General features: G+C 37.2%; 2 protein-coding genes across 16 annotated transcripts in view; one reads left to right on the forward strand and one right to left on the reverse strand.

The window, feature by feature from the left end:
- The window catches only part of KIAA0825 (KIAA0825 ortholog), a 472,583-nt gene extending 463,969 nt beyond the window's left edge, over window positions 1–8,614 (reverse strand). For 9 of the 12 annotated variants that reach the window (XR_010140095.1, XR_010140096.1, XR_010140094.1 and 6 more), the window contains exon 1: window positions 5,176–5,319. The gene's annotated coding sequence lies outside the window, so the exon portion shown is untranslated. Of the gene's footprint in view, window positions 1–5,175; window positions 5,320–5,523 lie in introns of those variants that run through there. The other 3 variants (XM_063724449.1, XM_063724448.1, XM_054556441.2) reach the window with 3 other exon arrangements.
- The window catches only part of SLF1 (SMC5-SMC6 complex localization factor 1), a 74,271-nt gene continuing 66,939 nt past the window's right edge, over window positions 5,342–12,673 (forward strand). For all 4 annotated transcript variants that reach the window (XM_024247123.3, XM_024247126.3, XM_054556456.2 and 1 more), the window contains exon 1: window positions 5,342–5,453. The gene's annotated coding sequence lies outside the window, so the exon portion shown is untranslated. The remainder of the gene's footprint in view (window positions 5,454–12,673) is intronic.

Below are 12,673 nucleotides of genomic sequence, written 5' to 3' on the forward strand. Positions count from 1 at the left end.
CTTGCCTTGGACTCCAGGAGTAGCTGGGATTACAGGTGCCCACTACCACACCCAGCTAATTTTTGTATTTTTTTTTGGTAGAGATGGTGTTTTACCGTGTAGGTCAGGCTGGTCTCGGACTCCTTGTCTCAAGAGATCCGCCTGCATTGGCCTCCCAAAGTGCTGGGGTCATAGGCATGAGCCACTGCGCCGGCCAATCTTGTCTTCTGTATTTTAACAAAGTCTGCATTTGGCTTTAGTGTTGGCTTTTAGAAAGTAAATAGTCAAAAAGGCCAGGTGCAGTACCTGTCATAAAAGTACTCAATCTAGGGAGGTGAGTAGGGGCTGAATCCAACCCATACTTTGTTGGCCCAGCCATGTGTCCCTCAGGGCTGTTGCCACAGAGAAAAAGATGCCTTTTTCCAATCCTTACAAAAGTAGCATCAGTTACACAGTGTATATCCAAGAGTTATGGACCCTCCAGAAGGGGGTGCCCTTTTCTAATCATACAAGGTGCTATAAGGGCTAGCTGTGAGTCAGGAGGACAACGAGGTGAGAGGGAGGCTAATGCCTCATTATATACCCTTTCATACCTTATGAATTTTGCACCAAGTTTAAATTAAAAATTTGATTAATATGGCAATACATATAAGTATTATATGTGTTCATAACCTGTGGGTCACCATTTCTCCTTCTACAATTTGTAATAAGAAAATAGATACGAATATGTCTAAATATTTTACTATAAAAACCTTTATTGTACTATTACTTAACAGAAAGAAGTCAGTTTGAAAGTTATAATGTATTCATAAAATTGAATAGCATACAGGTCCTAAATATTATTTTATAGAAGCAAATTTATTGACATGGAAAAATTCATGGTATAGCACATTGAAAAAAGCAGGTCACAAGACAATATAGACAGTATTATTTCATTTTTACTTTAAAAGCACATATATGCAGATCTGTAATACAGAGAAAAATCATAAGTTATTTTGAGTGGTGGGATCATGGGCCACTCTTCCTTTCTCTTTCCTTTTTGGCATATTTGTACACTCTAATGTTTCTGTAACAAATGGGCATTTTTCCATAACAAAGAAAACAAATGCCAACTCCATCCTCCACCCCATCCTAGTTATACACACAGATTATTGCTTATTGTTAAAAGCCTAACATTTTTAACTTGCCCACAGTTATCTACAGCTTGTCCTAAACTCAGCTTTTTACCTTAGCTTTATTACCAGCCTTCATCCATCTTACATATCCAAAGTGACCTAGGTACTATTTCTGTTTTCTGACACCTTTGCATCTTCCAGTAGAACACTTGTCCCTCTTGTTCCCCTGCCAAAATCCTTACCATCCTATACGGCACAAACTCAGTATTACCTTTTTTATGAGGTCTTTCCTCATCTGCCCTCCTGGAAAAAAAAAAAAATCTCTTTTCTTTGCATTCCCATGTTCTGTGTTCAATGATGTATGTAAATTGCCCTACATATAATTATTTGTTTATATAACTTTCTCTCTCCTAGTAGACTGTAAGTGAAAATATTCTTCATCTTTGTCTAATTTATAAAGCATTTTTTATATCCACTAATCTTCTATCCTTGCAAGACTGAGCAAGAAAAAGAATCAATATTTAACAGCAATTGTGTATCAGACAACATGTTTGAGGCTTTATAGGCCAACCCACTTAATGCTCACAGCAATCCTATGGATCCATTTTACATAGGAAAACATAAGCTCACAAACGTTCAGTGACTTAGTGTCATAGCTGGTTTAAAAAAAAAAAAAAAAAAAAAAAAGCATGGCTGTGTTTTTTTAACTCTATTCTTCCTATTGCAAAAACATGATTGTGTGTCCACCAATGTGGAAGACGTGAACACATATAAAAGCTTACATGAAACACATCAAAATTGATGAGGGTTTTCTGGCACACCAGAACTGCTATATTCAGATAATACTTAGGAGTCAACTAAAGTCAGAGGATTTTTGAGGTAGGAGGGACCTCACAGATAATATAATCCATCAAACTCCTATATGTTATAGATGAGAAACATGATACCCAGAGCTTTTGCACACATTTAGCAGCTGAGCCAGGATTAAAAATTCAACTGGAGGCTAGCAAAGTGGTTAAGATTATCGCTTTTGGGATCAGAGGCCTTCATTCAAATCATAGCTGTGTTTAATGACTATGTGTAACCTAGGACAATTTACAAAGCTTATCTTTGCCTCAGTTTTAGCATCTGTAAAAGGAGGATAATAATACTTACCCATTGTGCCGTAAAGAGTAATTTAACACTGAATAGCAGAGAATAAACACAGAAAAATATTAGATATTCTCTCATCTCCTGTCTCACAGTCCAGTTGTCTTTGCAGGACAGCACATTGCCTTTTATGAATGAGTGTGGAGTGGACACTGTATTTCAGGGTCAAGGTGAGTAAAAATAAATATTTATTTATGTGGTAAATCCTTTAAAAAATGTACAAATACTTCTCAGTGGATAAATAACATTTTTAAAAGGAATCATTCATTCAATAAATGCTTATTTTTTACTTTTTAGAGACAGGGTCTTACTCTGTTGTGCAGGCTAGAGTGCAGTAGTGTGATCATAGTTCACTGTGACCTATGTTTACTTATTAAAGGAAGTATAGAACACAGTAAAAAGAGCCAAAATTTAGATGATCTGGATTCAAATCCTCTTGCCTTAGCCTCCCAAAGTATTGGGATTACAGTCATGAGTCATGGTTCCTGACTTATTTATTGAGCTTCTATTACATGCCAGGCACAGTGCTAGATGCTGGGTTTGAGATGACGAATAAAACAGACATAATCCCAACCTTCATAAGCACTGAAATTTGATAGCAAAATATCCCTGAGATCTGCCTACGGGATCTGCCCACAAGTCAATGCAATGTCATCAAATACACATTAGTATTTGAGGCTAGCTATACCTATACAGTTGTAAAACAGGATATTCTTTAGAATTAACTTCTATGTCATTTCTAGTATTGGTCATTTCAACTAAATTTTTATAAATTCTCTGAAAATTAGGCTATTTCTGTTTCTCTATATAGAATTGGGTATTGGGATGGGCAGGTTTAATTAAGCATATTCCCGAAACTATGTGATAATCCCCATCTGTTTGAGGGTTACGTGAGTGGAACAGCACAATTTTGCTAATAATTCCTTATAAATCATTACAAAGTTGAATTTTATGAATTTGTGCTCATTTATTCATTCTTTCTCCCTACACACACACACATACACATGCACACACAAATATACATGTATACAAATGTGTGTTTGAAAAGCTGTCTAAAGAGATAGTTAGCTGATACTCTGGACTCAGTCACCAATATGCTTGCTGATGGTCTCCAGATCTTCTGCATTTGCCCCAAGTGTTATGCCAATGTACAGTATAGGCATTTGTTTGAATTAGGATAATAAAACTGGCCAAGGATAAAGGCAGTAAAGAAACTGCATTATTTAGGTGTCAAAATTACCTTATGGTGATGAACACATCCCTTAAGTCCCTTTTATCCTCAAGTTTTGCTATCCACTTGATTTCTAAATGTGACATACTATCTATCCATTTTTACCTGGGAGTGAAAATAATGATACTGTTATGTTTACTTATAAAGGTATACAGCACATTAAAAAGAGCCAAAATTTAGAGTCAGGTAGACTGGATTCGAATTTTAATTGTGCCATTTAATTGTATAATTTATGGAAAATCACAACCTCTTTGAGTCTCAGTATAAAATGTTTTGCAAAATAGAAATAATACAATTTTTGTGATTTTCTTTATTAAACATTAAATAAAATAATAAATGCAAAGTGCCTGGCAGACAGTATCTACTTGGGGTAAGTATTAATGATTGGCTACATTCAATAGCAATTAATAGAGAGAAATCACTGCCTCTAAAAACTAGTTGCTGTACAGATATAATACATAATATCCCTGAAGTAATTTATAACACTTTTAACTGGAGAAATAAAGAAAAAATACAAGATTCAACAAAATGTCAAGATTGGGATTAATGGGGCGATTATAAGTTTGTTGAATTATTAACCAACAAGGCCAGAAAATCAATGTGCTGTCCTAAATATGGTTTGTTGCATTACTCTCAAAAGGTAAGAAGACACTGGCCTGGTGTAACAGGGGCCTTGAATTGAACATACTGCATTTTTCTTTATGGGTATGCTCCGATAAAGAAAATGTTTTTATGGGTATGAGGAGCATACCCATAAAAAAAATGCAATAGTACCTACAACTCTTTCGGGAACTGACTGTTTTGAAAAAATAACAGTCAGCTGCCTTTTACGGGGGTTGGTAGGGAGGTAATTATTTAAATATAAGGTGGCAAGTGAAAACTACTTACCTAAGAAATTGCATTACTTAAGAGAAGTCGCCAAGGTTCACTACATCACATCTTTCAAATCTTAAATGAGCACCTTTCCTCACATTATCCCTTTGTCGGAAGCAATTTCTCTTTACAACTATTCTGGCTACCTCAGACCTCCATCCAAAATTCTCCTGAATCCTTCATTATCGACAAAGCCTGGAGCAGAACGCAAGCATTCCTTTTTGAAAGCACACCTACTTACTGATCACTGCTTTCCAAAAATGCATCTAATGCCCAAGCATGAAATTACAAGCTTGTTCTCTTATGTCTCAGCCAGGAAAACAAAGACCGTTCTTCTCATCCAATTCAAATGGCGGGAGGAACCCTCAATTAATTCTAAATCAGGAAGGAACCTCACCATCTCACTTCCTAAATGTTTGTAAAAGATGTCTTCTTCAGCCAACCTCCTGCCTTCCAGGAATGGCACCCCAGAACTACGGAAACAGTACTCAGGAATCGAGAGTGGCCAAACGCTGCCAATGGGCGATAGGAAACTCGTTGATCATTGGCAGAGAAACTCGGCACAACGCCGAGTCACGGTACACGGTGTCTTCGGCCTCGCCCAGGGACACTTGGTGACCCGAGGTCGAGTTCCAAGTCGGAGACATTTTTTGCGAGTGGATAAGACAGTAAGCCAGGATCCCAGGGCTCAAGCGCCACGGGGTTGGATGGGGACTCCTTCTGGTTCCACCCTCGCCCACTCACTTCTTGGGCTGGCCAAAATGCTGCACAGAGCCCCGGCCAGCCATTAATATCAGGCGCAGGAGAAAACCCAGTAAAATCACTTACCAGTCTTCCACCTCCGGTGCTGATCTAGCAAGAGCCTGACCCGCTGGCCAGACTCAAGCTCTGCACCAGGTATTACCACCCTGGCGACGGCTCCGGAGCGTCACTGACAACCACCCGGAAATGGTACTATTGCTTCCGGGGCTGCCTAGCGCGCGGCGGGAAATTATTTCCCAGAGCCCGGATTAGTGAAGCAGTTGAGTGCTGCAGCGGCAGTCGTCGCCCCTGCCGCCGCCGCCACCGCCACCGGAGGAAGCATCCCAGACACTTCGGCCAGGAAGGTAAAGGGGCTCAGCTAGGAAGACACAGTGTATTCTGTCTCTATGGGGATGTTTCTTCCCCAGGCCGTACCTCCGAAGTTTCTGCCTCCCGGCTGTGAGGCTAGGAAGGAAGCGGCTGGGGTGAGCGGCAGCGGTGTCTGGCTCTCGCGCTTTCTCCAGCTGTAGTTCGTTTCAGCTTTCCCGACTTGGCGCTCGGCGCCGGAGTTTGGTAGGCTGCAGCTGCACACCCCGCGACGCTTCGCCCGTGCCGCTGCGGGGACTGCCACCGAGCGCCCCTCTGCAGTACTGGGCTGAGCCGCTTCCCCCGCTCCTGCTTGCGCAGCTCTGCAGCTCGGCCCGCCGCCTGGAAGGCGCTAGGCCCCCCGCGTCTCTCGTTTCCATAGAACCCATGGGGACGCCTCATCTTGATACCAGAGTTTTGGCTGCTTTCCATAACTTAGCGTCTGCGAAGGTGGCTGGGATACCCCAGGCCCACTTTCCTGTGACGAAGAAAATTGTGTCATTATTTCCTCTCTAGTAGAATTTTTTTTAAAAAAAAATTGCTAAAACGGCAGTGATCCTATCTCTGACTGCTATAGGCCTTTAAACACAAACACACACACATACACGTTTTCCTGAAGGGTGGGTCTGTGTTCCTGGGGTTTATATTTCAGCTGCCTGAAGGCTGGAGACAAGACTAAGTGGCTATTTTAAGATTTCTTCCACTTCCAAAGCCTCAGATTAAATATTGACAAAAAAAAATTGGTCCGTCTCGGGTACTTCATATCATTATTTGACTCAGGAGTTAGATGGAGCTTGATTTTGGAGGCGCCAGCCTCTTTTTTGACGAATGACTTTATTAAAAAAAATTTTTGTTGTTGTTGAAATATTGGGAATGAACATTTGAACTGAATTTACAATTTGTGTGTGACAGACAATGCATCTTGTGGACTTTTTGGTTTATATCATTCCGTTGTGCCTCAATTCTTGGAGCTATCTGTGGATATGTAAGATGTTCTCATTATTGGAAAGTTTGATTACGTATATTGCAGGAGTTCAATACATAAGTTGCTAGTATGAGGTGAATTTATATGAAAGAGTATATTTCTTTTCTTTCCTTTGCTTCCTTCCTTTGCTTTCTTTCTTTCTTTGACAGAGCCTTGCTCTGTTGCCCAGGCTGGAGTGCAGTGGCGCCATATCGGCTCACTGCAACCTCCGGCTCCCAGGTTCAAGCAATTCTCCTATCTCAGTCTCCAGAGTAGCTGGGATTACAGGTGCGCGACACCACGCCCAACTAATGTTTTGTATTTTTAATAGAAACAGGGTTTCACCATGCTGTCCAGGCTGGTCTCGAACTCCTGACCTCAAGTGATCCGCCCGCCTCTGCCTCCCAAAGTGCTGGGATTACAGGCGTGAGCCACCGGGTAACTCTTGAGTATTCTTAATTTAAAGGAACTAGGATGTTCAAATACTTGAATGTTTAAGTCAATTTTATTGTAAAGACAGCTAACCTTCAGTACTGCAAATAAACCCCTATTCTGTTTTCTAAATCCAGATTTTATTATGCATTATTAAGTAAAATTGAATTATATAACCTAATATTTTCTTGCTTCCCTAAAGCATAAACCGTGGATCACGTGAAAGTCATTGAAAAGATGATCAAATGTGGTTACTTTTCATAATCAAAATTCAGAACTCTGAAGATTTCATAATAAGCATCCACAGTTTCCACTGATGTTCAAAAACATTGTGTTTTGGGAAACCAATAGTATAGCTTTTCTTTATTAGTCCTTTCCTTATTATATGTATCTTGATTATATTACCTGAAAGTAGGGTTTTCACCATTTAAAGAAAACTTTTTTAGAAAGTAAAATAAAAAATTCTGTGTTGGCTTTGAATAAACAAAACGAATTCTCTCAAGAATGTAACTAAAATGAAACATCATCTGTTACTCTTGTAGTTGACTCTTTGAATATACTAATAGAAAATATATCTGTATAATGTACTATGTACTGTTTTTCACCTTATAAGGGCATGTTACTGCTTAAAAGTAAAATAACCCTGGAACTTTTAAGTTCACTTAATTCATACTTTCTATCAAAATTACTTTGAAATTTAAAATACACTGTCTGGTTATTTCTGAGGAGGAAGAAAGACTTTCTCTTATGAATTACTCTAATGATTGATACCAAATCACTTTTGAGAGGAAAATAATGAAAACTTTGTTTCTCATTAGACAAAAAGAGCACTCTTTAGATTGTTTCTAGAAATGCTTTGAAATTTTAGGCACTGTTATTTTACTGAAAATAATTTATAATTATGTTTAAATTTTTTTAGTGATATTGGTGTTCTAAATGTCTTCCCACCTTAATGTATCTTTCTTTTGTGTTAGCTGAAAGTAGATTGCTTTATGAAATTATAATGTGGTTAAAAGTATTAGACTAAGTTCTGAAATTTAATTCAGCTTGGTATTGTAGAAAAGGCTTATAATTTTTGCAGAAAGACTTATCTGTGCATCTTGTTTTTACCATTTACTAGCTGTGTACCCTTGAAGTAGTTTCTTAATCACTCAGATTTCCCAGTATCCTCATCTGCACAAGAAAAATAAATAGCACTTATGTTGTAAAGAAGGAAATGAGCTAATATATATGAAGTGTATAAACCACGGTAGGTCCTCAATAAAAATTAAATCCTGCTTGTTCAACCTTAGACGTATGGTCTTCCTCTTAAGTAAACCAAATTTCCTAGGATACCAAAGCACATTTGACTTCTATGGCTAACCGATATCTACTGTCCACCTATTCTTTTTCTGAACCTTTCCTCTCTTGACCAACTTGCTTCCTTAAGGACTCCTTCATCCCGAAATTAACATCTGCCCAGCCTGTGCCTTGTACAGTATTGGATAGGTTGGACATCTCCGTATGTTGCCCTAAGCTTTTCATTTTTTTCTCACCATATTCACTTTGGTGCTTGTTCTGTTTCTTCCTTCTAGTGCTAAATTTGTCATCAGAGGGACTAATTACTGCTTCTTTCCCAAATAATGCAATGGAAGTAAGAACAGCCCTCAAGTCTCATCTCTGGATACTTCTGTCAAACAATTAATATTTATACACACACACACACACACACGTGCGTGTGCATCTCTCCTACCTTTGAAGGATGGGGCAGGAGATAGACACTGTGTCTTTAAAAAAAAAAAAAAAAAAAGTCCGAAGGCCAGCTGAATGATATTAAACCAAGGGCCTAATTTGGCTCCTAGACCTAAAGGGGCCAGAATTTCTAAACGCCACTTGTAGTTAAACGTCAAACAGTATTTTACACACACAGTATAAGTACTGTGACATGTGTCTGCCTTTTGCAATATTGGTTCAAACAGATCCAACACTTGGGCCCTTTTCAGTTTTAACAGTTATTTGTTTACTTTCCCAGTTAAATGTTTTGAATAAGAGAAATCATGAAAATTTTTCAGACTCTTTAATTCAGAGCAAAAATCTTGACTGCATTCAGTGCTTGGTATATGCTTTTCAGATGAGGGGATTTTCAAATAATTTTCCTTAGTTTGCTGTAGAAGTAGGTTTAAAATCAAAAGAATTCACCAAAATAACAAACACTAAGAAACCACTAGTTTTCATCATGACCTTAAAACCATGAAGAGTATTAAGTGGCATGGAAAAATGATCATAATATAACATTACATAAAAATGAAGATACGAAACAATGTAATATCCAAATTTTGTTATATATATTTTTCACACTCAGATAAAACCTAAAAGTCAACATCCCTCCCCAGTGTTAACAATGGTATTACAGGCTGAAGGAATTTTAATCTTTCTATATACTTGGTAGTATTTTTCAAATTTTCTATAATAAGTGCATGTTAAAATTGAAAGACAAGTCTGTAAAGGTTATTTTGGGGGGAAAACTTTAGTTCTTAAATATAAATATATAAATCAAAGTTTTTTATTAAGTCTTAAATATTTATTTTAGCTAATGGTACCATACAATTTATTTCTAAGGTTACTTCTCTTTTATGGGTAGGGCTGGTTATAAAAGAAACCAGCCCTATATAATGTAGAGTAGGGAAAGGTTTATCCTTATTTTCCTTACAAAACCCCATTTATGCATCCCTGCCTCTTATTTTTGTAGCACCTTCCTCTTTTCCCAAGGGTTGTACCCTGCTGTTTCATCTTGCCTCTCAAACCAGACTTTTGTATTCATATCTGTATTCCTGTCTTTCCTTGTCTGTGAGCTCAATTTTCAACATGTTCTTCAAACATGTTCTAGCTATGTGTTACATTATAAAGAATTCAAAGAACCTAAAAAGCTAGTTTATAATAAATAGTGTTCTTAATTAAGATGAAGAGTTCTATAAGTTTTCTTTGCATTTTGGGCTGGCACCAACTACAAAGGAATTTCAGGCATCAAGAATAGGCCCATGTGGGAGATATTTTGGGAAAGTCCATACCACAGAGACAGTTGCTTGCTATGCATAAAGGCCAACTCTGTTTACAGTCATTGTCTCCTTAGTTGTATTTTATTGTTTAAGGTAAGTAACTAATTTTTGTTAATTATAGATAAGATTTTAATAATTACTACAAAGGACATTTTCTCATAACCAAGAATGTCATATAATTTTAATTTTTTTGACAGTGAAAACAAAACTTTTAACTGTCAAAAGTCATGCTCTCTTTTTTGCTTTTTTTTTTCCCCTTCCTTTTTTTTGGTGTTAGGATAGTATCTTCTGTATGAATGCCCCAAGGGACACCCCCTATTAATTCTAGAAAGATCTATAATTTTTCTAGAAATAACCACTGGTACAATTATATTATGGTATATTTACTTTCCTTCTTGTGCTGCAAGACTTCTAGAAGTTAGCTCTTGATCCTCCCTACCCCAGATACATCACTTACACTACACTTGACTGTACTTTAAAGGATTTTTAATTGTCTGGGTTATTGATATATATTAAAACAATTATAGTGCTCTTTTTGGCTTCATTGACATATCAGCTTTATTGTATTCTTAATCCTGCAGGGTCAGAAAGAACCATCAAACCATGAATTTTATAAATAAATCAATCAGTATATCTATACATGTTTATATCTATTCCTACATATATAGTTTTCCTGTGTAGCTGCATGAATTAGATCCTGTAATACACGTCATTCACTTGTCATATCATGTGCTGTGAAAAAGCATTGCTAAATGTATTATAAACTCTGTTGTTTCAAGTAGATAATTTTATTGTAGAAAACTGTTATAAAACTGTGCTAGTTATTTTGGGCCATCATTGGGATTCCTGATTCTTTTAAACTTTAGCTAGTAGCTCAGTTTTTCTGATAAATTTGTGACTAGAATGTCCTGTATTCTGATTTGTTTTTAAACATATCCATATTTTATGCATAATGTTTGAATCAGGACATTCTATTTTTTCACCATTGTTTCCTACTTCCCTTTCCTCCGCATGTTTAATTTCAGTTTCATATTTAATCATTTTCAAAGGAAATAAATTGCTTTAAAAGGGTTTCCTGATTTCTGCTATTATGCAGTTCTATTTTCATTTTACTATGGGCTCTTGCTTTGACAGAAAATGCTGTTAAGTATAAAAAGTGGGTCATTTCCATCATATTTATTTTATTATAAAGACCATATGGTTTAAGATGAAAACTGCTTTACACACTAACTCCAGTAAATCCAAATAATTTAATAATTTATACATGAAACCAAGATACATTAAAATGTTACCTTATTAATAATCAAATTGTAAAATAGCTATTAACATGATCTGGAAATGGCAACATGGTATATGTTTCCTTTATTTCTGTATAACTTGTTTGATTCTGAGGAAGCAGAATAATAAAATTTAAAGGACAAGCTTTAAATGAAACTTTTGGGTAACAGTATTATAACAATTTTTTTATTATTTTTTGTATATTCCGATTATTTAACATTAGTTTTTATATGTCAATTTTTAGAATAGTCAGGCAAGATTTTAGACTTTTTAAAACCGCTCAAACTTCTTTGGCAATATTCCTGAAATAGCCATTAAATAGCCCTTGAAACTCTAAAATACGTTAAAAATATACAAGTAGTAGGAAACGCATATGCGTTTAAAACTGTTGTATTCCTCGGCTGGGCAGGGTGGCTCACGCCTGTAATCCCAGCGCTTTGGGAGGCCGAGGCAGGTGGATCACAAGGTCAGGAGATTGAGACCATCCTGGATAACAGTGAAACCCCATCTCTACTAAAAATACAAACAAAAAAAAAAAGTTAGCCAGGCGTGATGGCGGGTGCCTGTAGTCCCAGCTACTCAGGAGGCTGAGGCAGGAGAATGGCGTGAACCCGGGAGGCAGAGCTTGCAGTGAGCCGAGATTGTGCCACTACACTCCAGCCTGGGTGACAGAGTGAGACTCCGTCTCAAAAAATAAATAAATAAATAAATAAATAAATAAATAAATAAAAAATAAAAAACTCTTGTATTCTACTGATAACAGTGGTTTTTGATAAAACCAATTAGATAAAAAGTATTTATTGAATACCAATATGATATTCACAGATATATTGAATTTCACTTGTCCAGCATTTCTGAAAAGACCTATCATTTTCTTTTTATTTTTTAATTTTATTTATTTTTTTTTGAGACAGAGTCTTGCTCTGTCGCCCAGGCTGGAGTGCAATGGTGTATGGTCTCGGCTCACTGCAACCTCCGCCTCCCGGGTTCAAGCAATTCTTCTGCCTCAGCCTCCCGAGTAGCTGGGATTACAGGCACCTGCCACCACACCTGGCTAATTTTTGTATTTTAGTAGAGACGGAGTTTCACCATGTTGGCCAGGCTGGTCTCGAACTCCTGACCTCAGGTGATCCACCCACCTTGGCTTCCCAAAGTGCTGGGATTACAGGCGTGAGCCACCACGCCCGGTCAAGACCTATCATTTTCTAAAGGAAATTTGCTTAAAGGATTTAAAACAATAATTCCCTAGAAATAATGAAAGCATTTCTCCCTAGTTGTGGACATATGTTTTATAATCCAAATGTGGCTTTTTTGTGTGCGTTCATATGTGTTCTGCATCAGACTAAATCATTATTATTTCTAGCAACACAGCATATTCTTCATAGTTTTTATGTATTGCTGGTCCATATTGTTAATGGTTATTAACATTCAAGAGCTACATTAATTAACCCATGTAAATGGTTTTAAAAAATTGTATGATTAGGTCGGGCGCGGTGGCTCATGCCTGTAA

Source organism: Pongo abelii, chromosome 4, assembly GCF_028885655.2.
Source record: "Pongo abelii isolate AG06213 chromosome 4, NHGRI_mPonAbe1-v2.0_pri, whole genome shotgun sequence".
Lineage (NCBI taxonomy): Eukaryota > Metazoa > Chordata > Mammalia > Primates > Hominidae > Pongo > Pongo abelii.